This window comes from Mya arenaria, chromosome 11, assembly GCF_026914265.1.
Source record: "Mya arenaria isolate MELC-2E11 chromosome 11, ASM2691426v1".
NCBI classification, from domain to species: domain Eukaryota; kingdom Metazoa; phylum Mollusca; class Bivalvia; order Myida; family Myidae; genus Mya; species Mya arenaria.
This window is the reverse complement of record NC_069132.1, coordinates 10,493,258-10,517,372: the sequence shown is the minus strand read 5'-3', so window position 1 is coordinate 10,517,372 and position 24,115 is coordinate 10,493,258. Positions and strand designations below refer to the sequence as shown.

At 34.0% G+C, this 24,115-nt stretch overlaps 1 long non-coding RNA gene across 1 annotated transcript; it reads left to right on the top strand.

The window, feature by feature from the left end:
* Positions 1 to 19,740: 19,740 nt before the first annotated feature.
* Positions 19,741 to 20,556, top strand: LOC128209601 (uncharacterized). The gene is made up of 3 exons (XR_008257037.1): positions 19,741 to 19,830; positions 20,076 to 20,141; positions 20,375 to 20,556. It is a non-coding gene; the product is annotated as an uncharacterized LOC128209601 (long non-coding RNA).
* Positions 20,557 to 24,115: the final 3,559 nt, after the last annotated feature.

Below are 24,115 nucleotides of genomic sequence, written 5' to 3'. Positions count from 1 at the left end.
TGTGGACACAGTTTGACCTTTGTCATTCGTATTCGATCTGTCAGCCATATCTCGGCTGTCTTTATACTATGTCACAAGGTGGCTGTAACTTTGTTAGGCAGTCCTATTAACTAGATAACACACACGCACGCACGCACGCACGCACGCACGCACGCACACACACACACACTGTTACAGTACAAGCGTACCATTTTATAGCGTAAACAAACATCTGCCTTAGTTATGCCTTTTCAGTGTCTTCGATTTATATCGTTTAGTTGGTTCAACACTTGTTTTCAGAGGTTTCGTCCGCTTTGAAAGATTCATCAATTAACGGGGTGAGTAGCAATCACATTCTTTCTATTGTTTGTTTTTCATTTTTTAATTAATCCAAATAGCAAATTTATATGAAGGGCAGCGCAGTTTTACCAACCTTACTTTTTATAACTTTATATTTTTATTTTTACGAGGGTGAAGATGATGATTTATGAAAATACATGTATCGCATTTTGAGCACTCTGTTTTTAACGGTATTTTCTTTAAATCGCTGCTGGGTACGATAAAGATTCAGCTCTTTAATAGGACAAGTATGAGGTTGTGATCATAAATGATAACGATATATTAATATAACACTATCCGAGTATCGTTTCTTGTAGAATTGTTTGTCTCGGTCAGCGTAATTTGAGGTTTGAACGGTATGCCTTTACGCAGGTGCATTCTAAATTGTTTGACAATTTTGTTTACGTCCCTGTTGTAAACATTATAATGATTGATAAATGTCCGGCCACAAGCATTCTTAGAAACCGTTTTCACTCGGAACTACAACGCATATTAAACAGGAAACTACATCGGTTGAAATATGGAAGAATACTAAACTGATTTTTTCAGCTTATTACTTGTATTTCCGTTCTATTTTGGATTACTTAAATGCAGGCGAAGTTTGACATTTTTGCGAAGCCGGTGTCCGTCAGCTGCAACAAGAACAGATATTGTGGGTTGTATGCATCCTTAATCGGAAAATATGCTTATGAAAGGCAAGTGTTCGTGAATTAAATTATTCTTTTTTTGATAACTAAACACTGATGATACTGAATAATGATTGAATACAATACATGAATCCGAGGAATCTATAGGACAATTTTAAGTCTTTTAGCATAAATATTAAGTGTAAATTGTTTTGACCAAACATGATTGTCTTGAAATGACGTTAATCGACGTTATAATAATGCTGTCATAAATAAAATGTTGATTGAACTTCTAAGAAATTTTCATTTTCTCTATCACTTGTATTTCGATTTATTGCAGTCCTATTGTTGAACTGGGTTTCGTCAGTCAGCAGCTTGAAATAATATCCATGGAAACAAAGCCGTTGCTAAATGTACCAGGGGGCTACCAAACAACTGTGACTTTTTTACCACATGAATTTGGTGGATATCATGTCTGTCTGCAAACATTTAACGACTTAAGGTATTTAGACTTATCTCTTCTGATAACTTGAATGATTGTTTAAAAACTGCATGGAATTTAATATTTTTAAAGGCGGTTCAATGCTAATATTTTTTCTTATTTTTCATTTCTATCGGACAACAGTAAGAAAATCTTAAACCCAGTACAATTTTCAAATTGCAATACTTATGTGAAAAAGAACATAAACAAACGCAGTAGCCAAAGGTTTAAACATAAACCCTGTTTAATGGCACAGGGTAAACGCCAAAGAATAGAACACAAAAACAAAAAAGCACATGTGTTACTTACATCTTTGGCATATAAAAAGGCAGAGATGATGACATAGAAACAAGTTTGAAACAGTTTTAACGCAACAGTAAAACATGTATTAATACTCACATGATAAAACACAGTGAACATGATGTGTGTATAACTTCATTTGAGATCAAATTAAAACAATACGCAAACAGAATACAATGATATCAGGCTATATTAAATAATTAACTGATGTGAGAAATAACAAATGAACTACATATAGAATAATACTGCTTGAAGGATATAATGCTGATAATCGTATTTAAAATATTCCTTCTAGAGTTGTCACCTCAGTTGGTTGCGTTTATCATAGTTCCATAACATTCTAACTGTTTTGTTTTTCTTTTAGAATAAACAAGGACGAGGTCTGCTTTCCTATTACAGTCACCGATGGTAAGCATCTTCACTTGGTCTATTACTTTCCATTTCACATTCAGGCATAGTAATAGAAATTAGAGTGATGAACTTAAAATACTTCAATAACTTATTCATAAATCCATTTTATAAAAAGTCCGACGTCATTCGTATTGCTAAAGGATCACTGTTTATATTTCAGGCGTTGATTTGGTCTACAGCTGGAACGTACGTAGATTAATTAATTTATATATGTATATATACGATGACATAAAATATATATATATATGTTTATAGCGCTCATAATATTGCTGTTAATTGTTATTATATAAAACGTTAACATTCATGACATTGCTAATCAATTAATAAATAGAAATGTTAATCGTATCGTTATGCAGTTTTCTTAAGTGCTGTGATTTTAACAACCATTTGTTGTTTTCCGTAATAAGCAAGGTGACATTTTTGAAATCCACAGGACCGTCCGTACTTTATACAACCAAGTCTTCAACAAAAGACAAATGTAAACTGCAAAGCGGATGATGTTTGTCATGTGACATACACTATCACTCCTGGGGCTAAACATGCAAATGAATGGTAGTATTTAGGAAGTGATTTTCACTCATGACAATATATTATATCATTCTTGAGGGTGACAAATTAAAAAATAAAGTTTTTATTTACTGAATGGCACAAACAAGTCATTATGTTTTGTAAACTGGAAGGTGTAAATAAATACGATGCCACTCGTATTAGGGCAAACAAATGCGAATGGCGAGTTTGTAAATAACACATCTATCTTCTACATTTTTTTTTTCCTGTCCAGAATTGGTTCACGTTTTAATTATGTTTATTTGCAGCATAAAAGTTGGCATAGTTAATAAAAATTCATCTGATTTTGAGAACATTCATGCGTTTTCAACGTGTGATCATTGTGTTGATGGAAAGACAACGAACCAGCGCTGTACACTTGATGTTGCCTTTAAACCGAGTTCCGCCGACAACAACCGTAAAATATGTGTGGAATTATCATTAGCAAAGTAACTAAACAATTTAATGTATATACTATGTTTTTCGATCTAAGTTAACATGTTATGTACGAAGCAATCGTGATGTCATAAACAAGTGTAATTATGCTGATAACTTATTTTTCACTGATTTTATACCAAAATAATCGCACAAAGTCGTACACTTACATGATAATATTTGTAAAGAGAAGTGCTTATACTCGTGTATGATGTACAACACCAATCATGTTTTATTTAGTGTGTCAATGTAAGTCAAATTAATTTGAAACCTTCTGCAGGGGCGGGAAATCAGGCGAAGAAAGATGTTTCACCATTATTGCTTCAAACTTTGAAACTTCATGTAAGTAATTAAACTTTGTGTTCCTACTTTTTTGTTACTATGTGTTGAACGAATCTATTTTAAAATGTGTTTAAGTGACTTTTTTTCTTCCCTGCGGAGTAATACATAGACAACAAAATTTATGATATGCCTATCAATTTAATTTAATGTTTAACTCCATGCATAGTTTTGCTCTACATTTGTCAGTTTGTTGTAAGATAAGTAGACCGTACCTCGGTTTCACCTACCAAAGAAACAGCTCGTGTGGCAAAGAACTAACGAAATCGATTACATATTCTCTTTTCCAGCAAAAGTCGGTTGTCAAGGACTCGAATGTTACAATGGTGCTTTCTGCGATGGTCACGAGCCTTTAAGGCCTGAATGTTATTGTAGAGCAGGATTTTCTGGACATAACTGTTCACAAGGTGACAAAAACATATAGCATCTCGGGGGAAGTAGTAGATATTAGTAATGTGTAGCTTTAATGTAGTTTAGAACGCTTATTTAAGAAATAAAGATATATTTTATGAAATTCCTATTGCTTCACCTCCTTTGATAAATGCCTTTCTGGTCTCCTTTTTATATTTAAAACATGTGTATTGATTATCATAGTATTACAGTCTGATTCAGTGTTCCTATTTAAATTGTAGCTTACCAGTCCTGTGTGGAGGTTAGTGTCCAATATTACTTTACGTTAAGCTCCATTAACACTTGATGATTACCTGGCTGACTTATATGTATCAAGCACATTTTAAATAACATATTTGATAGCTATAACAGTGTACTTTTATAATGAAAGTGTTTAATTTGTATATCAATATTTCAGAGTTTTCCGAAAAGTTTAGTGCAGGAGGTCATATACTGTCAAAAAGGAAGACAGTGCTTGTATCCGTTCCAATTTTGCGCAAAAGACGGGTGTGTGAAACATTTATGTCATACTAGTTTTTATGAAAACATTAGTATGATGAAAGCTTTATTTCCATGTTATGGAGGAGTTTGTTTATAGAATCATGTATATTCATTTTAGTATTATAACAAACGTTAAGCTAGCAAAGGTCTTATAGTAAATATGGCATAAGCAGACTGCGAAACTTCTATGAATGTTATGGTGTTTTTTCTTATGAATGAATTCCCATAATTGGAAAATTTGTTTATCATTTTAGTATTTATTTTGTACTACTATTGCTGTTTTCAGTCGAAATGCAAAGCTCATCATCGGAAAAAAAGATCCTTGTTTGTTTGTCAGCCAGCCTACATACTTCTACTCGAATGCCAGCTCAGACTGTCTCTGTTCATTCGGATCTGTTAAACTTTCTCCTTCTACGCAGGCAAATACTACTATGCAATTTTGTTTGCAGATTATTGATTCGGCAGGGTAAATCATTGTATTTATTTAAATCCTTCTTATATTGATAATTTATATCATATGTGTTGCAAATTTGCATCTGAACACATTATTTAAACCTTATGATATGTAAACGCAAAATAATAACTTTTCGTACAATTTTGTATTCTTCATCAACTTTCATACTTTTAAAAGTACCAAGTAATCATGACCATGCGTATAAGTATACATATACACATTATTTAAAACTATTTTAATTACAGTGCTTAAAATAAGTATGTATTTTCCTGTAATTGTAAGCGTTTTGATTTGAAATATTGTAGGCTAGTAAAGGATGAGATCTGTCCAAAGGTCATCTTGTCAGGTATGTGTGCACGTTCTGCTGCAATCCCATTATTACTTCGAGAGGTAAAATAATATAGTTCCTTGCATAACGGGAAGACGTACTGGTTGAGGCGAATTAAATCTAATGTACCCATTTGAGAAGAGTAACAACGCGTAACTTATACGCTGATTCTCAATTCTAAATGACAATAGTTTCAAATTGTTTTAGCCATGGGTGTAAAAAAATAAAAACGAAAGTTTAGGCGTTCAACAATTTAAAGTGGTAGCGGAGGATCAACTGTTTAAACGTATCATAATTCTTCTTGCCTGTTTTTCAATTTTGAAATACATTTCGTTGCAATAGTGAAAACAATATTTTTTACAACATGTTTTGTGTAATAATCAGTTGAGCAAATTGTACAAAGATCAGAGATTTGTATTAGAGATTTGTTGATGTTCATTTTATATGGGTTTTTAGTGTAAAAATGTTCCAGAATAACAATTCAACATCGGCTTCTTGGTATGTTTTTGCAAAAAGAACGATTTTCAATAAATGATGTCCAAATTTCATTTAATCTAACTTAAAAAGCAATGACTTCAATGCCGAAATATATTGTTGGATGGATAGTTTAAAGTATTTCGGCACTTGTAACCATACCTCATCTTGTTACAGTTTTGCTTTAAAAGCAAAAACACTCACACACGATTAAAAAACATATGTTTCCAGAATATTCTTTAAATCAATGTTTTGGCTATTCCTTGAAAAAAAAAATGGTCATATCGTTTTAAAATTGCATCCTGAAGAAAACACTATGTTTGTTTCAGCAATCCCTCGAGAAAATGTCATAGAAACGGTAACCTTCAGATAAATATAATTTACTTTATAACATTTACTATTTTTCAAGGCATATATCCATGTTAAAAAATTATACTATCAAATTCAGTAAAGTGCCTTTAAATAAACCCGTATATGAAAATTAACTAAACCATTATTTTCTTTTATTGAAATTAAAATAACATTAAAAGAAATAAAAAAGAGAGAAATGAACTGTTTTCTTTAATATCATGCTACAGATAAAAAGCACTTACTGTTAAAAACATACTGTTTTAGGAAAAGCCTTTCTTTTTGTCACCATTTGTAAAAGACGTCGAATGTGTAAAAGGAGCTGATTGTCACTTCGACATTCGTTACACAGATGGGGCCAGGTTTCATATATCATCGCCTTGGTATGTAACTATAAGAGTGCTTATATGTAACCACTGATGTGGGAATCAATTTAGGTCTCGCATCGGTTGGATGACAAAAAGACGCTTGATCTTAGATATCTTAAATTTGCACATTGCTCCTCAACGATATCAAAAAGTTAGAAAACAATTAAATGCATTATTTTGAAAAATTGCATATTTCAATTCTGTTGAAAATACACTTCGCTTTAACTGCTAATATGAAAGCTTTATTGCATGGTTGTAGTCCAATGCTCAATGTTTCAAAATACATGGAAAACGTTCACATCTTTCCGGCCAACCACCACGTCTGGGAGTGTGTAAGCGATGTGTCCTATAAAGTTCCATCAACTGCAAATGTTGGTGACAAACAGAAGCTCTGCTTGAGACTGTCATTACCGCGGTATGCTTTCTTACGCATTTTCTAACTTTTTAAGCTTAACGTTTATTTATTATGTAAAAGTGTTAACCATTATTTCGTCGTATCAGTTTGTTTGAATATATAATTGCCCGAGGTAATTCATTCGTATGTTGATGTTTAACTTAAGAACCAATGTATGCAATGGAGAAATAATGTTGAATGCATGGTTACGAAACAATATTATCATTTTCAAAACTTTGCTTTGTAGAGTTTATGGAGAAGAGCATTGCATTACCATCAATATCAAGAACGCTCTCCCCTCTTTGCCAGGTATTTTTTGTCGTTTACATAAATATAACTATAAGGGTTTATTAAATGTAGTTTTTTTATTTCCTAATTATAAAATGTTTATAACATATATCTCAAAATGTTGTATTTCTGAGGTTTTATGCGATTTCAGCTATTTCAGTCGTTGGGCCATGCCAAAATTCAAACTGCAGACATGGATCACTTTGTATAGCAAACACAAATGTCGATACATATAAGTGCATTTGCCAAGACGGATTTCATGGAAGTGATTGTCGTGAATGTAAGTAATACAGCAATACCAACTACACAAAACATGATTCCCCACTTTGTAGGAAAGCGAAATTACTGCACGTTGGTGTCTAAGGTTTGTCAATAGTATATTACTCTTAATAACTAAAGCACAGTTCGACAATTACTTAAAAGGTTGTCCTTCACCAGTTTATTACTGAAGTAATCATAGTAGCAGCACTTCTATATACATACATCCTACTGTTTATGGTTCGAACCGGGTATATTAAGTGTCGTCATTTCATTTCAGTTCCTTTTTCGTGATTCCTCTTAATTTAGCTTTGATTTTCTTCAGATTTCCCAAGCAGTGGTTTTCTCCCTGGTGTCGAAAATATGAACGCATCTTTAGTTATCAACGGACCGAGGTTTCATTATTCTCGAGGTGTATTAAATAAAACTGTCTGCTTGGCAAATGAGACGTGTACTTTTCTTATACCTTATTTCGGGACACAAAATCAACGGTATGTCGATAAATATCCAATAATGAGTGTGCGAGTATTGTTCGTAATTATGAATTGAATAAACATAAAAAGCAGAAATTAGCACATCATGACTTATGCACCGTTGTGTGACGTGCGTTTTTCTATGGATGTTAATAAATGAATAATACATATTTTGCGTAATACCCTTGGCAAATTCCAGTTTTACGATTTTACGAAATCAACTTCAAGAATTGGCCTTATCATAAAATTGAAACCGTGAAACCATAAAATGATTCAGTTAAAATGCCACGACTGGTCTTTTGCTCCATACCTTATTGTGAATGCTAGCATTTGGATATAAAACGTGAAGTATATGTTTTTCTTATTAGACCCGTAAAAAGATACTGCAACACGTCAATAACAGATCAACCTGGCACACATGTGATCACCAATGTGGCGGAAACACCTGACCTGAAGTTGTTGTACTCAACATTCGTGGGATCCTCTGGAACAGATATATGTTGTTACCAGACAACCGTGGACGGGTCTGAACACGGGTAAGTCTGTTTTGAATCATGTTTTTATGGTTTTGAATAGTCAATTGAAATTGCAATCGTTTTACTTGTGCATGGAATGATTTTTAAATATATGCACAAGGAAAGAAATTAACGTTTTATTTGATTACCATATGCGTTTTTTATAAAGCATTACTTTTTCCGGTACAGCATGAATGTTGACGAGTTTTGCTTCGAAGTTGAAGTATCACAAAGCATAGGAGGTAAGGATATTTCTTAAATTTAAGTTGCACGATTGTACTCTTACCAACAAGTCGTGTATGTATACAGTTTCTCTAAGCATATTTTCTTTGCATGGATTGTTTATGATCACATTCATCTTTTTTTTCCTTCAGACAATATCCAAAGAAATAATGGCAGTCAGGTAAATTATTTTAATAAGCCGTTATAAGTAGGTTTGGTAGTATCACGCGGAACGTTTGAAATGCCAAAAGATGTATACGAACATATGCTGATTCCAGATAAAGCGAGAAACCGTAAGGTTTAATGCGATCACTTTTCGGTCAATAGTCTCGGAAAACAAATTATTAACAAGAATATCGTTCTGGCATTTGGCAGTATACCATACTTTTATGAGCAATTATATCTTCAACGAATTAGTGGATGTCTTTATTTCTATAGGTTACTAGATTTATATCACCAGTATTGGGAACCCGATTCATTTGCAAGGCTAATGATGATTGCTACATTACTATTATCACGGCGAAAACCCAGTTATGGTAAATATAAACGTTTTTTCAAATTGTGTTTCAAAACTTAGATTTAACAATTAATATCAATTATTTGTTGATTGATGGTGAAGGCTCATCTGGTCATCGTAATGTTTTTGCTAGGTTCATATTATTCAATTTAATTTAATTATACTGTCTGTACTTGGATTCCGCAGTATCTCTTTTCATATGTGAAAAAGTACTCATTTGATATTAAATAAACGCAATTTTCTCATTTTACTTTAAAACAGCGACCAAGTGATTAATTGTTGCAATGGAGAAGACGACATTCACATCTTTATTACACAAGAGTCAAATGGTGTATGTGTTACTGAAGTCATTGTGTACACTTTGAATGAGGGACAAGAACAAACCATTTGCACAAAAGCTGGGTAATTAGGCCTTCCGTGAAACATTTATTTGTGTGCATGAGCCTGACCCACATCTTCTTAAGTGATTCGGTAGACTGGGTCATTTTGGCGATACCGTCCTCCAACTTCCAACAAACATTAATTATTGAATTGCCTTACTTAAGTGTTATGCAATGACATACTATAAAGAAGTCACATGTTGATTCGTATGATTTTCTTCCTCTTTCCTATCTTTAATTTTTAACTTCTCTTGTTTATTTTCATTTTCAGAATTAACGGTACAACCCTCAACTTCAAAGTACTTGCACTAACACCTACAGGTAATATAGTCTAGTAAAACTACAGCTAGGATGTACATTACATGTTTTGTTTAATCTTTTCTTGCAGACTTAAATTATATCATGAGTAAAGAAAATGTTGTTTTGATTATTTGATTGTGCATTAATATTTTGCTGTATACTCTGCGTATAAAATTATTTATGGCACGTTTACAATTTGTGAGAAACTCATTTTGTTTATGAACATATTTATTTGACCTTGAAATCTGTGCTTTTAAACAGGATCGTGTATACATGTTAGACGTATGGACGGGTCAATGAAGTTTTAAATCTTATTTTTCTTTCATTAAGTGATACAAGCTAATAGCATACATCATGACGAATTTAATGTACGTTTTTTTATTCGACAGAAATTATATCAGTTAATAACTTTATAATTGTCAGTCATATTATAGTGTTTCCTTCTTGCAAAATTATTTTGGTGAATTATTTTGTTACATGCACATCCATTCGACCGGATTTATAGAAATAAAATTTTCTAAGAAAATCTATGTCGATTTTTAGATGTTTAACTTTCTTAGTAATTTGATTGAGCTCGATTTAAAGATCTTAAACTTTCTTAGTTAATCGCGGTCGATAAATAGATTTTTAACTTACTGAGTAAATCGAGGGTGATTGATAGATGTTTAACTTACTAAGTAAATCGAGGGCGATTGATAGATGTTTAACTTACTTAGTAAATCGAGGGCAATTGATAGATATTAAACTTACTTAGTAAATCGAGGTCGATTTATAGATGATTAAATAACTTCATAAATGGAGGTCGATGAATAGATGTTAAACTTAATTAGTAGATCGTGGTCGATTTATCGATGTTCAAATTACTTTATTAATCGATGTCGATTAATATATGTTAAACTTACCTAGTCGATTAAAATATGTTTAACTTTATTAATAAATCGATGTCGAATTGTAGATGTTAAACTTACTATGTTAAATCACATTTAAATTCAAGTTTAAAATACCGCACAAACGCCAATCCGCAAAAAGGACGGACTTTTAGTATCATCAAGTTTAAGATTAACAGATAAGTAAAATAAAATGTATACATTTCAGGATTTGGCCCTTGCCAGAAGCTGCATTGTGAGAACGGAGGGACGTGCGTGACAAAACATGGGACTGCTTCTTGCTACTGCCTCCCCGGATATAAAGGAGTGACATGTGAAACAGGTAAATATTACTTCAATCCATTTACAGAAAGTGGGAAGACAATATTTCGTGTTTCATGCAATTCTTTCTCTCTGTTTAAATTGTATAAATCCTAAATCTGGTCTTGCTATAACAATGCGAGGTCGACATCTATCGATTATCATTTGAAGTGTATGCTTGGTTGACTGAGATGCAGACTTTACAGAATAAGTCATGGAGTTGTCAAAACGTATATAGCCACTTTCGTTTGTAATAATAAGTATGGGCATTTGCATATCGATTGTTTCATCATTGCTCACAAAGTATTATTGACCTTTGACTTAAATGCAATTCATACTTCAAGGTCATAACTATAAGACGGGCCAAATTGGCCGCGCTATAGTGGTGCCTATAGGGATTGCGATGTTTGCAATGTTCAATGTCTACGGATAATTTTTATTTGTAAAACAAAATAATGTTTTTTTATTGAAAATAACAATTATAATTATTATTAGTATCGAACTTGAATTAAAATTTGGGTAAAACACCGTGTTGATTCGTGTCAAATCTCCAAAGAACGGCACATGACATCTAGCAAAAAGGCATATAATATTAATTAGCTTGACGGTTAAAATTAGAAAGTTATTCACTGTGTTTTGCATGTTGGCTGGTCGCCGGTCATACGAGATCGATATGCTAAAATATTAACTTTCTACGAAAACGATATATATACACGTTGTGCTTGTTGAAAACTCATTGAAGTTTTAAGTAAAACACAAAATGAATGAAAGTTAAACAAAATTTTAATTTATCTTATTTTATCTCCGCAAACATGATTTGTATGAGTTGCCTCGCTCGATAAACGAAATCTTCGATAAAGATTAAGGTCAATTTTGTATTCAGGATGTAGACGTCGGTTTTGCATTTGTACATTTTTTCAATCAAGTGATTTTATGACATACCATTCCTGAGTGTTGTCGCACAAAAATGAGACAAAACTGATGATGTTTTGGGGAAATCCGAATAAATATGCAAAATGGTCATTACGCATGTGCACTCAATCTCATTTAATAAAACCCATACGTGATAATTGTATTTTCAACATAAAAATCGCAAATTTTAAATGATGCTTATATATTCTCTGCAACACTCGAGGAATGATTATACAAATATAATGGAATAACACTTACAATTGCCATGAAAAACATAAATGAAAGTAGGAAAAAAACAATTGTCGGCTACCGCTACGCGCAGGATACTGCGCTTCAGCCAGTAAAATCATATAATAATGAAACTCATTCCGCCACGTCTTTGATGCCTTGAATCAACATGCGCCTTGTTACTGGCTAGAATGCTCTTAAATATATTGTACTGATTTTTTTTATCCACGCATAGAGAATATTTACAGTTGTGTTGCATATTGTTTTACTAAATATGTATCTGCAGATATTGACGAATGTGCTTCTAATCCTTGCTTCCACAACGGAACATGCGTGGATCATGAAAATGGATATACTTGTGACTGTACAGTGGACTACGGAGGTGTTAATTGCCAAACAGGTGATTCTTAAATACATTGTCTTTAAAAGTCTGATAACCTCATCCTTCCTTTTTGAGAACCTTATTTAAAGTCAGGCTACTGGACATTCGTAATGATTGTTCATGTAATAATATTTGAAGTATTTATCTTATTAAGTCCTATTTATATTTTGAAATGACATAGTTCATAGAATAGGAAGTAAATTCTGCGTTAAATTGTTTGTTTTTTACTTTTCCCATTCTCCGTCACTCAGAAGAAGTTACACGATGATTTCGAAATAAATCTTGAAATAACCATCCGTAAACACTAGTCTATTAAAGTGAGTTCTAAAAATTCCAAGTCCCACCTTTTAATGTATTTCCGGTGTCAAGATGTCGATGAGTGTTCCTCCAATCCCTGTCCCCTAGATTCTACATGTGTGGACCACGTGCATGGATACGAGTGCTACTGTTCGAATGGACGCACCGGAACTCATTGTGAAATAGGTTTATTTTAACATTGTCTATCGAATAAAAATCAAATCGTTGTGTCGAAAAGATATATTTTGCAATAACAACAACTGTTGTTGCTTTTACATATACTCGTATGATGAATATTGTATTAAATTTAAGATTTGGTAAGTGTGTCAGAAATGTCCAAAGGTTAGAATAAAACTAGTTTGGCACTTTTTCCTCACCATCTGGTGTAAGATCTATAGTGTTAAAAACGATAAGAAGATTTGGACTTTTTTGTTTTCGTCGGTGGACAAAATATACGAAGCATATAATTCAATTGTTTATTTGTAGACATGTCCTGTAACTTTGATGAGGATACTTTTTGTTCTTGGCACAATGAACAAATGTTGGATAAGTTTGATTGGACACTTCATCGAATGTCAACTGCTTCTATGGATACTGGTCCCGATGCAGACCACACGGTTGGCACAGCAAATGGTATACATCAATAGCTTTAAATTGATATTTCAATACGAATGATTGTAAAGACAAACCTGCACCAGTTTAAAAACACGACAAATGATATATAATATGTAATGTGTTACGTAAGTGGCAATTTAGTATTGCACGTATACAATATGCTAGACATTCTGTAGAATATTAAGAGTTGTAGTGTTCATAATACATATACAACTGTTGAAGTAGATGGTCAAAAGGTAAAAATATTTTGTTAAAGAACTTTTAGAAACATAATATTGACAACATCGATTACGTGTTTAAATATAGATTTTAATATAACAAATTTGTATTGTAGGGACTTACATTTATATCGAAACAAGTGCTCCGAGAATTGTTAACGAGACCGCATGGCTTGTCAGTCCGGTGATGCGCTACAGGGGTGCTCAGGCTCAATGTCTCCATTTCTGGTACAACATGAACGGCGCAAGCGTAGGAACACTGAACGTTTATCTACAGTCAGTTGATGGAACAAACATCCCTGGAAAACGCGTATGGTCTTCGATAGGGAATCAAGGGCCAGCTTGGCGGTCTGCACAAGTACCAATCATATCTGACTCAGATCTTAAGGTAAAGCAAAAGTGTTTAAGCAACAAAACATAAGTAGTTGTTTTTAACATTTTAACCAATTAGAAACATTTTGTTTTGTGACAATTTTAAATTGTTATTCGTAGTGAAAATATTGAAGACAGTCATATGTTCTCCAGATCGTGTTTGAGGGCATTGTTGGTGACGGTTACGTTGGAGACATTGCTTTGGATGACATTTCTTTTACTGATGGATCATGTGCTCTGTCATCGACAACTGCTCCTGTTATAACAACCACTGCTACAACGTTGCTTTCAACTACGTCATCTGGACTAAGTAAGAAGATTTACATTTGTTGTTCTTACACCAGTATTCACCGTTTAAAATAGTTTACTATAATCGTATCACTATCAATTTTAATGATATCTAAAGTTTGTGCCCTTCTGGTGTAAATTCTCTAGATGAATGTAAAATATTTTTTGTTCGTTTACCTGTGCTTAAACAACAACGCAAATGATTTCATCTTTTTTTATTTTCATTAAATGTTAACGCTGTTATGTATCTCCTACAGTGAATGGTTGTGAAAGTAATCCATGTATTCACGGAGTGTGTTACGTCCATCAGGAGGAATATTTCTGTCTCTGCCATTCCGGTTATGGAGGACAAAACTGCCAGATAGGTGATTTATCATTTGTCTTGAATGCGCTTCAATATTGATAATAAACACAAATGTCGTTACAATAATACACCCAGCTTTTACGAACACTCGTGTATGGCGTTGATATTGTATTCCTTTTTAAGTGCTACAACTTTGTGTTTATTGATAGTGGTTCAGTGTTTGGAGTGATATTATATCTGTTTAGGACATATACAATATGTTTTCTAACATAGCCCTTATCAAATTTTAGATCAAGACGAATGTAGTTCATCTCCTTGCAAGAATGGAGCGACTTGTGAAGATGACGTTGACAATTTTGTGTGCCATTGTAAACACGGCTATGCAGGGATATTATGTGAAACAGGTAAGTTACTATAAAATTGTGCTAATTACAAAAACAAAATCAAGTATAAACCAGTAAACAACAGTTAGACGCCGCATTTTATTAACCATACATCCCAATATCATATACGAAATAGTTAATCAAGCAACACTCAATCGAATTGCAGAGATTGATGAATGTTTGTCAAGTCCATGTTTGAATGGCGGATCATGTTTGGATGAGGTGAACGGTTACACGTGCACATGTGTGCAAGGCGTTGACGGTGACCATTGCGAAAACAGTATGTGTATATATTTGTGGAGAAGTTCGTCTTTTATATTGAAATGAAAATGTCATGTTGATCAATTCGAATAATTACACATGATATAAATGACTTTGTAAGTACTGCTGTCACCCTTTCATGTGACCATATTTGTTCCAAGAACTTAATAGATAAAAGGTTCTCAGCTTTTTTTTTCCTTTTTCAAGTAATAAATAATGCATTGCACATATCTAAAGATACTAGCAGTATTACCCACTTGAGCCATTGCAGAGATATAAACAATCAAATTTACTTTCACATGAATTAGTATTTTATTGAATGTTTCAGTGTTGGACCCGTGCTTCTACAATCCCTGCGTAAATGGAAAATGTTTCTCCCATCTTTCTCTGTTTCTGTGCATCTGCCCAACGCATTACACCGGGAAGTACTGCGAAATAAGTAAGCGGCTGAGTTACTGTAATTCCGTCTATATTAACCAGAATTCAAATACTCTTTCTTTGTAATGTTTTTTTTTTTTGTTAATTCAGGTCAAGACATTTGTGCATCCATGCCTTGTTTAAACGGAGCTACCTGCTCTTCCCGTGTAGACACCTTAACGTGTAGCTGTTCTGAGGGATTTGATGGAACCAGATGCGAGCATGGTACATATCATTTTTTGAACGTATTATGAATGTACCGTTTTTAAATCTGTGTTTTCTTTGTTGGGGTATCCTTATTCCATATTTGTTTTCAACTCATGTTTAACAACGTGTTTTTTTTAATTTTAAATTGCGCTTTAATTTACAATAATATAATAGAACGATTTGTAAAACAGCACTGTGTTTTCAATGAAAGTTTCAACAGGATGGGCCATTAATAAACTGAAGAATACATTGTTTTTCCCTTTTTCTCCTTATTTAGGCATAACTCCACTCCTCCACCTCTCTCCCCCCCCCCCCCCTCTCTCTCTCTCTCTCTCTCTCTCTCTCTCTCTCTCTCTCTCTCTCTCTCGCGCGCGCGCAATACAAAAACACTTTCTTCGAACTGTTAAGGTCCTTATATGAAATACTACAGTCTGGTCACAATAAAAAGTGTTAACAGGTCCTTCAACGATTTTAAATAGATAGTTTTGAGTTTTAACTGCCAGATCTTTCAAAGGGTGGTTATCAATGAATTATAACAACGTTACCTTTATTCGTCTTTAGAAATCGACGAGTGTTTGTCAAACCCATGTGCCTATAATGGTACCTGCGTTGATGGATTGGCAACATTTACTTGCCAATGTCAGCCTGGATACAGTGGAACGCTTTGTAATTCAAGTACGTTTTATTTACTATTTGTCCTTGTATTATCGAACTAGTGTGACGTTATGCGCATATAAAATAGTTAATACCTTGAGTACACGCTTGCTCCAATGAAATCGTGTTTCAATGACCGTTTAAAGTCGTTACATCATTATTGTTAGAAAAGCAATTCTAATGCGCGTTTGGTCTGTATGTTGTGTGTGTGTGTGTGTGTGTGTGTGTGTGTGTGTGTGTGTATGTGCGTGCGTGTGTGTGTGCGTGTGTGTGTGTTGTGTGTGTGTTTGTTGTGACCTTTACCTTATGCTTCTAAACAGGGTTAATATTAAATGTCGTACTACTGGGCTTTTCCCTATAGTTTTCATCGTATGTTATTGCATTTGGTTATATATTCATTACTAGTCGTTTTACCAAAAGTGTTTTCATATTTATCTTCACTAAACGTTCGAAGCAGGGTATCAGTGTATTAGACATACATTATTGACATAGATATTTTATAAATTGTTCCTGCTTTCGTTTGTTTAAAAATAACTTAGCTTTTGATACATATGATATCAGGCAAGATTTAAAATATTTTAGGACAAAAGTGCTTGCCAATCGGATTTTCTGAAATTATTGTACTACTTGTTAATGAGCAAAAACAAAATACTCGACCACAACATGTGAACAACTATGATGAAATTGACACACAAAACGCACAGGATTTTTTACATCATTTTCAGAAAGGTATCTAAATTAAACAAGACCTTCCTTGCCGTATGCCACTTGATTACCGAGTTCACGTAGTACGATCCCATATAGTCATCCCTGATGTTTCACACTTTGAAAACATTATTATACACATTTTGAATGGATGATCCAGACAAACACACATTTTGTATAACTTACGAAAACAATATTTAAAAGGATACTTATTGTATTGGCAACTGGTCCTAAAAATCTAAAAATCTAATACTTACCGTTTCGAGTACTCTTGCAAACTTAAATTTTCAATAAGGCGTTATAATTTGTTTTTTTTACTTACCCGACCAATAACCTGGTCGACTTATTTTATACCTACACTATTTTGCGAATTATCCAGGTCTCACTTTCAGACCTATTTTGGTAAAGTTTAGAAAACTGATGTCAATTAGATATTTATTTGTGTTATCGGACACTTATTTAACCACTAGGCGCCTATTGCGTTATCATGCTTCGCCGTTTCCAGTTCGATTTTGAATCTTCTCAAAATCACAACATCAAGAATGACAAACATTCTACTGCATGAAAGCCATAATCGAGTGGCATACGGTTGGCTGCTGATTTTCTTTTCATTCGATTGCCAATAAGCAAGAAAATATAAAAAAAGTTGCGAGTGTTGTGTCAATTTCACGGTGATCGTTAACATGTGTTATTAGGTGATATTTTACTTCCTCACAGTGGTAGTCAGGTACATTTTTATATGTTTATGTGTACACATTCGACTACTGAACTTGTTTTCATTGTTGTTCATATAAATATTCATACAGTTCATTTCATAACAGATAAAGATGATGGTAGTCATTGTTATCCTTTGTTCATATGATGTATACTTCATGCCAGAAATAAATGAGTGTGAGAGTTCACCATGCAGAAACGGAGGTGTATGTTTAGACCGGGTAAATTCGTTCACCTGTAACTGTGCACTTGGATTCGCCGGCGTCGACTGCTCTGATGGTAGGCTACCATGTCATATCTTGTTTTCTTAAAGTTGAGTAATTGTTCATGGGATTGGAAGCTTCCTCTACTTGTAACCGTAACGGAATTCATCACTATTTGCAATTGATGTTGGGCAGTGTTAACCGTTGCCTTAGTTTAACATGTTCTTGATTTTGTGTCAGGTAACGGACCCACGTGTTTTTCTTGCGCTCATCTCGGAATGGCAGAGAAATGTTCTTCTATAACTACATGCCAGTCAGATGAGGTGTGTTTACATTTTAATTACACATTTAAGATTCATATCTTATTTTATAAGTATTGATATACTTATTATGTATACACCGATTCTGTATTATGCGTCATGATGCTTCTAATTTATAAAATACAAATGCCAGTGCTATCTTAGGACTGTGAAATCAAACTGTGGCAAATAACTGATTTGTTAAATTCATAGAACTGAATAAATTTGACTTAACAATATAATAGCGTCGTAATGTATGATCGTTTATTGTAGTTTTAAGCATTAACTCTGGGAAAATGTTCAATAAGCTATACGGACCAATATTATCGAGTCATGTAATTTAATTTCGTCTTACGTTTTAGGTTTGTGTAACAGAAACATATGAAAAATCTGATGGATCTCGAAGATATGATACTGGATGTCAAAAAGCCAATGTAAGTACTGCTTGAATAACTCTGCATTACAGCATAGGCTGTTGCAACAGTAAACAAGACAGGGAATATATAAAATATCCATTTAACATTTAATCTTTATTTGACTTCGGCATAAACACGTTATATAAGCGTGCATCTTTTTTGTGTAAGAACTGCATCTTAATCTGTATTTGTACACATGAAGGTTTGTATGTCCGGGTCTTCCGGTGGCACCTGCACTCATTGCTGTACCTCGAATTTCTGCAACCACCAAGGATGTAGCGTAGTGGGTGAGAAAAATTTCTAATTAAATACTTTGTCTGTGCTAAGGGGCGTCGGTATAATTGAATTATATTTCTGTGAATGAACAGTCACAATCAAACATTCACAGAAAGCATGAATGGTGATCTTTGCGTATTGAACCGAAGTTTTAATATCAATATATATGCAAAAAGCTACAGAAACATGCTCAGTAGCAAAGAGTTTAAACATAAACCCGGTTTAGTGGCAATGGGCAAACGCCAAAGACATATAACACAAAATCACAAACAAGAAACATAGAACAGCACAAATTTCTACAAACAGCACAGTGCATAAATACTATATATATATAAATAAATAATTGGTATGTTTATCAAGAATTGTTAGGTACCGCCTTGGAACGGTCAGTAAAATGTAAATTTACTGGGGGTTTAAACCAGTTTATGTGCACAAACCTCACTCTTATCCCAACAACTCTTAATAAAGATAAAACGCAAAAGGTAAATCTTATCAAAGTATGCATTAACTTGAGGAAACTTATCAATAAAACAAATAATAATACAAAACGAAAAGGTAAACCCCAAGTACTTCAATGATTAGAGATCCCAACTTTATCTGCAGACGGAGGGAAACAATTCAGAGCACCTAATGCAAATACTTTTCAAAGATACATCATACTTTGTGTCTTCAACAGTATTTTCTCTTTGCAATTTTCATTTTGCACAGGTAAATCTGTATTGTAGGACACGGTCTTCGAAGTGATCGCGGACCTTTGTGTCTAGACTGTGATGACATAGAAAACATGGCCCTCTGCAAAAACATAGCCACTTGCGCCAAGGACGAAGTAAGAACAAGTCTGTACATGACGATAACAAGCAAAAGCATAGTGGCTGTTGATATTGTGCTATCGTATTATTCACTTGAAAAACGAAACGATTGCCCTCAACAATATTTTCTTTTGAATTGATATAATGCGTGAATATTGTAATGAAACGATAATTCTACAGTACCTAGTATTTTACAGAGCGCTTTTTTATTACAGAGGTTTTCGTAATAAGGTTTTCTTATATACCCACCTGTGTTTTACAGATTTGCACCATCTACGGAAGTCCTTTTACACACTATGACGGAAAATGCGTGAGCAAGAACTTCCAGGTATCAATGTTCATTTTTTGTGTTAAACTTTACGCAAAGTTTTGATGTTGAAATCAAAACCTCATCCTTTCCGTCGTTTAGTATATAGTTCTTCACAAACGTTTCTGCGACAAAAGCATAAGTTCGATATGTTTTAAATTGTGTTGCGTACGTAACAATGCTCAATTCTCTACATTTCTTTGCGTTTAACGTTTACCTTTACAAATCATATCGTATTGAAATTTACATTCCAGTGCCCGGGCGTGGCATCCGCTGGTGGATTCTGCCAGTCATGTTGTGACCAGGATATGTGTAACACTAACTGCACCAGACCAGCCGAGGTCTCCATTGTTGGATAACATTTGATGGTCCACTTTCGCAAGGGATTTTAGCACCAAGGAGAATCTTACCATGACATACATGGCCCATGCCTACTTCGGTCCCTATTGTTGAAAAATCGATCATGTGACATTATGTTTAACTACATAGTACGGTGTCTGATTCTCTTTATCTAAACTCTGATTGTAGCATATATGCTGAAGCACCAATGTGATGTGATGTGTCATTCAATATGAAAAAAAAATACAAATGATAACATTTAATCAAGAAGTAATTTACTAGTGTAGTATTACTAATTATTAAAAAAACCTTTGCAAATATGTTTGTTTTGATCTTTAATTTAAAAATTACAGTTCGTTAAAAAAATTGATAATATACAAAATTTTATTTCTAACGTGTGAAAAAAACACCTGTTTTTTATTGCATTCGTAATGTGCAAAACTATACAGCAAGAAGCCCCCGGTGCACAGGGTACGACGATATATGCGTTTTGTCCATATGCAAAAAGCTTCCCATTTATGTTTTGTTGAATAGACACGCAGTTCAAGCCCAAAAACCAAATATGTTCAGAAATACAACGCACCCCTATGTGTATTGGTAGAGAAAATTTCATGTGGCAGAAAACCATCCGTTTTAATCCACCTTTCTTAGCTAGAATTGTGCTATCCTTTGTTCATATGAATCCGGAATCCAAACTCAGCAGTATACCAGCACCATTTACCATCATCTTATTTAACTATTTCCTACACAGAAGCAAAATGCTTTACACTTAGACATTGGCTTCCGTCCATTACGGTACCCATCTTAAAGTACCCGCTTAAAGTAGTTAATTCTTAAAGCATCGATTTAAGATCTATTTTTGATCATTAGTCGTCATAACGTTTTGTTTTATTTTACAATGCAATTTCATTTTTGATTATTGACTTCAATGTGCCTTACTTTATAAGAGAGTAAAAAATAAAAAAAAGACGCTGCCTTCCACCGTCTTGAAGTCTTGAGCTTAACGTTGAAGTGCTTAATGTATTATCTCAATTAGAAAAACAGTGTAAGAGAAGTTTAATTCATGTGGATGTTAACAAATATTAAATGAAAATAGTCTAATTCGAACATGACATGTTTACTGAAAGCTGAATTTATGGTGGCCATCTCGCATGCCATCGGGGATATTTCATTTTCGCAAGAGTCGCCAAATTCACAATTTACAGATTTAAACCAACTAAATGACATGTGTGTGTACAGCAGAGGGGTGCAGTAAATGTCCTTATATTTCACATTTTTTTCTGCCTCGGAACCAATACTTAGAACGACTACATGAGGCTACATATCAAATATCAAGGCTCTGGCTTTGCAGTTTCGGAGCAGATTTTTAAAAGTTACTATACACGTATATATAAAATATTGTACCCCTGCGCGGGGCCAGTTTTGACCACAGGGTCATTCTTTGAACAATTAAAGTGAAGAGTCACTACATACGGCTTTAAAATATTCAAAGAGTTATTAGATATATATTGCGGATGCAAACGAATGGCAAAATTGATACTAGAATATTCGGTGATTTTTTCAATCGAATATTTGATATTCGATTACCAAAATGAATCTTTAGAAGTTGATGTAAACTATTAGTATTCGCTGAAGTAATAGATAGATAAGAACATAAGAACGTAACAAAGACACTGCATTGGTTGAAGGGTTTTCTGCCGGGCGCTATTATGTCGTTCCCTAGAAGCAAGATGCCACAGGAACAATAACAAACACGATGCAAAACATATAATAACAATATATCTGTTTCAAATTTGTGGTAATGGTTATCAGTGTAGGGGAGGAAACACAACACCGTCATCTTACTTCTCACTGGGGCAAAGGTGTCCAGTCTGGTAAAGACACCATGAAACCTTCATCCTCATCACTGTGGCCAGTGCGACGGAATGCAAATAAAACATTATTTTTCCTGCCTGTAACACAGAGAAAAATCATCAAATTCATCACATTACTTACCTAAGTAAATCACCGGGTTTTCCTATATGCTCAATCAATAGTACGGTAGGTGTTCACATTTCAGAACAACATTATGTTTCTCTGAAGAATGGCTTCCTTTGATCCAGACAGTGATGTTTGGAGGGACAAGAGTCGATATTGGATAACTGATCAGAAAGATTATTTCTTTAAGTGTGAAATAGCGGACAGGTGCGGAAGTTATGGGTTGCATCCTCAATTTCTCCGCATTGGCAGTGTGAGTTATCGACAAAGTATCTGGTGAACCAATGATAAGACTGTTACAGTGCATTATATCAACATATACTTGGTGTACTGTAATTCTGTATCCTTAAGGTTATTCTTGAATGAAGGTAACGATGGAGAAAAACGTAAGTCTTTAATAGTGCATTCCGAGAATATAAGGTATATGACAAAAAGGGGGTCGCTTGTTATGGTGATTTACATGCAAGCATTCGGAAGATTAGTAGAGTGTAACAAGATTTTACCAGGTTGAATCTCCAACACATAATGGGATAAGTGTTGAAAGGTTCGTAGGATTAAGAGAACAAATTGTCTTGTTGAAGGTTAGTTTATGATTTAGTCTTCTTTCCTTCAGAGATTCAAGTCCCTTTTTAGTATAGAAGATTTAAATGGAGACACGTTGTGTTGCAACGAAAATACTTCGTGTCGCCTCGTTTTGTACTTTCTCTAAGTCGTCTTCGTCAGCTTGAGTATGATTATACCAGACAACATCTGCATATTCAAACAAACGTATAATGACTTTTGTGTAAAGCATTTCAAGTGAATTTCGACCATGGACGTATTTAAATAATTACATAAAGTAGATACGCTGCCAAGCATTCACTTTGACAGATGCGATATTTTCATGTCATAAGCAGTTACTTGAAAATGTGAAACAAAAAGTTTGTGAGTTTGCATTGTTAAAACACGAAAAGAAATTCAGAGTTGCCTTCCGCACATCAATGCATAAAATAAAAAAGGTAATAGCCTAACAAACATTCAATGAGAAACAGAACGCCGCAAGATCACAAAGCAACACCCACAAACCTCATGAATGATCAAATTGGCAATAAATGTTTGGGTGATAACTCGGAACGGTCAGTGATAAATAACTGGTGAATAAAATATGATATATCCACCTGACACTTGTCCTCGTATTCATGAATATAGCAGGGAGGCACAACAAACGGGAATAAGGCAGACCTAATTCAGCAAAACATATGTGTGTAACTGTCTTGTTCCCTCATTTATTTATAGAACCCTATTTTGTAAACAACATCGGATCAAGCTTGAAGAGTAAAATCAGACAAACTAATTAGTTGATCCATTTCCAAATACTTAACGACCACGTTTAATAAATACACCAAGCTGCAGCAACTGTGCTAACTTCTTCAAGCACTCCGTTACACTGATTCGGAACATAGTGTGCATAAAGTAACCAATGGTGTTTTAAGAACCTAAACATCGGCGGCACACTTACATTACGTCTCCTCTTGAGACGACAGTGTTTAAAATGTAAACGGGCTTGCTTCTTTGGGTTGCTAGAGAGCTTGTTCAATAAGTTAAAGTCGTCTCCATCAATTACTGTAGTAATGGAATAACAAGATCTGGTCAACAAAGTTATCCAAAGTGGAAGTATTATACCAATACGGTATTTCCTG